This window comes from Haliotis cracherodii, unplaced genomic scaffold, assembly GCF_022045235.1.
Source record: "Haliotis cracherodii isolate W230 unplaced genomic scaffold, xgHalCrac1.p SCAF_5, whole genome shotgun sequence".
Classification (NCBI taxonomy): domain Eukaryota; kingdom Metazoa; phylum Mollusca; class Gastropoda; order Lepetellida; family Haliotidae; genus Haliotis; species Haliotis cracherodii.
Window position 1 is genome coordinate 8,460,461 of NW_027266308.1, and position 6,774 is coordinate 8,467,234.

The following is a 6,774-nucleotide window of genomic DNA, read 5'->3' on the forward strand; positions in this document are numbered from 1 at the left end:
CAGCTTCAGACTAGCACCAGTCTCCCCGTACCCCCTGACTACTACCAGACACCCCTGTGTCTCCCGTACCTCATGACTAGCACCAAATACCATGTGTCTCCAAGTACCCCCCTCACTAGTATGAGAATCCTCTGTTTCTCCATGTACCTCCTGACTAGCACCAGACACCTCTGTGTCTCCCCGTACCCCATGACTAGCACCAAATACCCTGTGTCTCCGCGTACCCCCTGACTAGCACGAGAATTCTCTGTGTCTCCCTGTACCTCCTGACTAGCTCCAAATACCCTGTGTCTCCGCGTACCCCTTGACTAGCACGAGAACTCTCTGTGTCTCCCTGTATCTCCTGACTAGCACCAGATACCCTGTGTCTCCCCCTAATCCCTCGCCAGCACCAGATACCCTGTCCCTCCCGACACCCTGACTGCCACCAGACGCCCCTGTGTCTCCCAGTACCCCATGACTACAACGAGAATCCTCTGTCTCCCAGTATCTCCTGACTAGCACCAGATACCCTGTGTCTCACCGTACCCCCTGACTACCACCAAACAGCCAGTGTCTCCCTGCACCCCCTGACCAGCACCAGACACAGCTGTGTCTCCCCGAACCCCCTGACCAGCACCAGACACAGCTGTGTCTCCCCGAACCCCCTGAACAGCACCAGACACATTTGTGTCTCCCCGAACCCCCTGACCAGCACCAGACACAGCTGTGACTCCCTGCACCCCCTGACCAGCACCAGACACATTTGTGTCTCCCCGTACCCCCTGAACAGCTCCAGACACAGCTGTGACTCCCCGACACACTGACTAGAACCAGAATCCCCTGTGTCTCCCCGTACCCCATGACTACCACGAGAATCCTCTGTGTCTCCCAGCACCCCCTGACTACCACCAGACTCAACTGTGTCTCCACGTATCCCATGACTACCACCAGATTCCTCTGTGTCTCAACACCGAATTAGCAACAGATTCTCCTGTGTCTCCCAGCACCCGCTGGCTACCACCAGACACCCTTGGGTCTCACCGTACCCCCTGACCAGCTTCAGACTAGCACCAGTCTCCCCGTACCCCCTGACTACTACCAGACACCCCTGTGTCTCCCCGTACCCCATGACCAGCTTCAGACTAGCACCAGTCTCCCCGTACCCCCTGACTACCACCAGACACCCTTAAAATATGTTCCTTTGCTCAAAACTCAAAATGTTTTTCTTTAGCAAATGCATAAATGTTTGTCTACAAGCATCGTGACACATGATTGAACTCATTTTAACTTAATTCAACTAATTTGTGGTGTTATTAAAATATAAGTAAGTGTTATGTAATCGGTACACAAATATCTTTGATGTGGTGTCAGTGTGAAAGAATTTTTGAATTACGTCCGCCACTGGCCACAGAAATCCTCAAAGTATAGCAACAATCAACAAGGCCACTGCCGTACTGATAACCGTACTGTCAATCTTTCATGCTATCATCCCTGTCAAAACTGGCGTATAAACGGCTTTTTGTGAATATATGCACTAGACATAAGATTTAAAGACTAATAAAACCAATTTAGACCGCATAGACTATAAAACCGTAAAAATATGTCTTGACATCATCTCTTGTGTATTAGATGATAGTAATGACCTGAAATGTTATAACGTTAGATTAGGAAGGAGAAACATTAAAGTGTTTTATAATACATGGGAACATAAGCAATAAGATGTAGCAACATAAGCATGCATGAAATGGTATAGGGAAAAAGTAAAAACAAATTAAAATAGATTTTACTAAAACATTATTGTACTAAACAACTTGCAAAACCCAAAACCGAAAATTGTTTGATCGTATTTTGTGTGTTGTAGACTGGCGACTAGCAAGTAATTGTCATGCTTTACGCATGGTTCCATAAACACATTTAGATATACCACCGGGATGAAGCCGAGAACTGAGATGCCAAGTATAACCTGCATTCAACATTTGCATTGTAATACATATATTAATTATTAAAACTTGGTAATTTGGTGGGTCACCGACAGACATGATTTTCAGTTTTTTGACACCTTTGGTTGATACGGATTACATACATATAGTCACTTTCGGTGATGTATCTGTTAGTTAGAAATTTCAAATGTCATGTAATAGCACTGTTGCTAAAATAAGGCAGTTTCTTTTATCGGGTATAAATAGTTGACTCGTCTCTTCTCGCAGTCATTTTACTTGATCGAATGATTTCCACGAAACATTCCGGCAAAGAGTTGTTTTTTGTAATTTATTATATACATGTATTGTTAATTGTAGAAGATGCTTACATCACTGTATCTCAGAACGCAAAACTGATAACATTCAAACACGTAATTAGTACACAGTGAATTGTTACATATAATTTCCTGCATATTCCTTTTTGAACAAAAAGCCTACATGTAAACCGTAATCAGTGTCCACTGTTAAAAGGGTAAAAGTGCAGACAGCCATGGTAAATGGAGAGAAAATAATAAGGTGATTAAATATAGTCTGTTGCAGAATATACGGTATAATTGCAGTCATTTATACATATACACATTACACATATACAGATGAAATATACGATATGATATAGTGCAAGAACAAATTAAGATACGGTTTCTATTAAAAATAATAATATGAATATGATTATGGATTTAATTAACATTTGTTAATGATTACCGTCTACATACATATTCAAACAAGTTTACAGGCCAACACGGTTGAGATACAGCATCGGCATACTTAACTGGAGTTTTTTTCCGCCGGTCGTAAGTTCATTGTTTGACTGAGCACACTTGTGTCGGGGTTGCGATATTTTCTTCTCTTTGTTGGCAGCCTGCCACCGGCCTGAATTTAGAGAAAGGTCTCAGCATGGGACTGTTATTTTTTTCTTAATGATGTCTACAAGCTTACAAACTTGTTGATGTTGGGGCGGTTAGGACCAAACTTTTTCAGCTTAGAGTGCCATTCTTCGCAGTGTTAGTGGTCCTGGAACCCATGGTGTCAAACAGGTTCTGCACAATACGTCCTTCAGATTCTATCTACTGTTCAGCAACATTGTCACTGAATTTCAGAACACTGGTATCATCAAGGATTACGGAGGTGAACGAGGAGAAAGGCAGACGCACGTGGATTTACTCTTGGGTTATTATTGTCTGCAGTTCACATTTTGGGGCATTTCAGACACTGATTGAGCAGACTTCACCTGCACATGTCCACTTAAGTCAGACAGACTATAATGGACTATGTGGAAAATGGGACGGTTGTCTCTGATAAGGGCAAAGTTTTGGATAAATGGAAATCTGATTATTGTAAATTATACAATGGCGACATATATGATCAGTTCGATGATAACCACTTCCATCACGTAGTGGAGTGTGTATCTTCTGATTCCGTTACTTGTACCAGCACTGTGGACACGGGCTCTTTAGATGCATCTATAACACGCGAGGAGGTCCTCCATGCAATTAATCGTGCTAAATGTGGTAAGGATGCTGGGTTAGATCTTATACCTGCCGAGGCATTGAAAAATAACTACTGTATTGATGTATTATTGCGCAGATTCTCATATTGTTTTAACAACAATGTTTGCCCTAATATTTGGCGTCATAGCTTAATTTATCCTATCCAAAAAGCTGATACAGACACACGTGACCCATAAGGCTACCGTGGAATTTCTTTAATATCAATACTATGTAAGTTATACGCGGATATTTTAAATACTCGTTTTTCTAGATGGTTGGAATTAAATTATATTTTGGCAAAAGAGCAAAACGGCTTCCGCAGTAAAAGAAGTACAACGGAACACATTTATACTTTATTTTCCATTATCAAAAACCGTAAAGCTGTTAAACTCCAAACTTACGTCTGTTATATCGACACCATGAAAGCCTTTGATCGTGTGAACTGCGACTGCCTTTGGTATAAAATACATAGATTGGGAATAAACGGAAAGTTCTTCCGATCAGTGAAATCGCTATATGAAAATAATAGCTCTCGGGTTTTTATAAATGGTAACATGACTGACAGCTTCGCTGTATCTAGCGGTGTAAAACAAGGTTGTGTTCTGTCGCCTATGCTCTTTTCCGTTTTTATTAATGATTTAGTTAAAGAAATTAATGATCTGAAATGCGGAATAAAGGTTGATAATTCTATAATCAGTATTTTATTGTATGCTGACGATATCGCTCTTTTAGCACCCGATGAAAAGTCATTACAATCAATGTTAACCTGTGTCGGCAATTGGTGCAAGAAATGGCGCCTTCAAATAAATAGCAAAAAAAAATAAAAAATTCATTATCGTAACATATCTTCTGTTAAGTCATCCTATCACTTTACCTGTGGTGCGGAAAATATAGAAATTGTTTATTCATATAAGTATCTTGGGCTTTGGTTACATGAAAACTTAGATATGAAGTATACAGCAAAAGAAATATCTAAATCAGCCAGTAGGGCACTTGGGGTAATTATCAGTAAGTTTAAAGCGGTGGGCGGCATGGATTGTGATGTATTCACTACTTTATACAATAACTTAGTTCAACCATTTTTATCATATGGTTCAGCTATTTGGGGCACCAAAGAATTTAGTTGTATTAACGCTATCCAAAATAGAGCTTGCCGCTTTTTCTTGAGAGTAGGCAACAAAACACCTAATTTGGCAGTAAAGGGGGAAATGGGCTGGTCATCTAACTATACAAAGCAAAAAATTGAGATAGTCCGTTTCTGGAAAAGGCTGAGTTTGGCAGATGAAAACAGGCTAATGCATATAGTGCAAAGATGGTCATCTAAATTTCGTAAGTCATGGGATAATTCAGTTAAGAAATTATTCGATGTGAAATCAATTACTTCTGTTATAACTAATCTATTATCTTGTGACTTCGACCATGCTAGAAATATACTCATCAATAAGGATAAGGAATTATGGTTGGAACAGCTCTGGGATGACAGAGGATTAACAAAAGGTATTAAGTTAAGAACATATCGACTGTGGGTTCGAATCCCGGACGGGACTCAACCCCCAAAAAGTACTAGAATCTGTACTTTACTAGGAAAGTGTTATCCCAAATATAACATTAGTTACATTTGACCACTTTCTAAATGGCATTGTGTATTCATAACATATCGACTGTTTAAAACGTCTTTAAGTGCCTCCAAATATGTCATTAATTTAGCCAACAGAGAACATCGTAGTATATTTGCTAAATTTAGATGTGGTACCCTCCCTCTGGAAATTGAACACGGTCGTTTCTTGAAACCAAAAATTCCCTGCCATAATCGTATTTGTAAACACTGTAATACAAACAGTATCGAAGACGAGGTTCATTTCTTAACAACGTGTAATCTTTATGCAGATCAACGAGAATATGTTTGGGGTTATGCCTCGTCTCTTTGCCAAAATTTTTGTCTCATGACCCCTATAGATCAAACCACATTCCTTATGAAGTGATATAATTTATCCTATTCAGTAGCTGCACTAATTAAATCCATGTACAAACGTAGGTTATATAACAACGTGTCATAAACCCATTCTAGTATTGTATGCCTCTGTATATTTTATAAAACATGTCATTGTATAGCAATGCCTGTTATAAATGTACGAGTATTATACTTTTATCACGTATTTTGTTCACCATTAATAAATAAATTCATCACTGTCCACTGTAACTATTTTAGCACTTGCAGTGCTTTTAAGAACATTGGTGTCTAATAGGCCCACGCTGGCCGGGCGATGTATATCTTTTAATATATTTTACCTCCTGTACAAATTGATGTAATTGTATGTATACACCGCTGGACACTTACAGAAACTATTTTTCTTCTTTCTTCCTCTTCTATAACCAAAAAATGCAATGAGCTGCAGGTCTTAGTCCCTTATAACAACACCAAGGATGAGGGCACAGTTAAGTTAAACCGTGTCCACCAGACTGGCAAATGTCATATCTCCTATCAAGTCAGCTCTATTTCTCAAGCATAATCTAATTTTGTACATGTTGAATGAAAAGAATTTAAAAAAAACATATTTAAGAAACCTACACATTACCAAATACAAACACCCGTTCTACATTTCGTTCCAATTGACCTGGATCATTCAACTCGCTCGCGAAGGTGGAAGGTCATATACGACTTTAAAGTGAATACATCTATAGTGTAAAGTAACTTTTAACTGTATCAAAAATATTCACGATAAGCAATTAGCAGGTGATAAAAGAGGCAATGATTGAATAATCCGTAATATATTATTTGTTCTTGTTCAATCTATTTTGAAGTCATTTTAAAGTTTAATGTTGTGGCATTATGAATGAAGGTAGACAAAATTTTATGGATAACAACTTCTTTAATACTGTAAAAAGCGACGTTTCGGTATAGATCCTTGTATCGTTGTTAAGCAAGACTGAGTGAGGATCATTGTACAGAGTATATATTCATGTAGTAGGTGGAGGATTAACAGTAGAGGATTAACAGTAACAACAATTGCATACATGAGTGGGATAACATGAGTAAGTGTTGACAACAGAAAGATAATCCTGTCACAACACGATGGACAGAGAACACATAGATGGGAGCCAATGGGACATGAAGCCAATTCAACAGGATATGTGATTATTGCTTGATGAGTTCATAGTAGGCTGATGGGATGAAATAGCCTAGATCTCTGTTGATTGATGGATTATAGCGGTGAATGTGTACTGGTTCTGTTAGTTTTCTTTTAGTGAAATTATGGAGGTTGTTAGAGAGGATTTGGACGTTATCCCAGATGATGTTGTGATTAGGACATTTGCTGATATGGTCC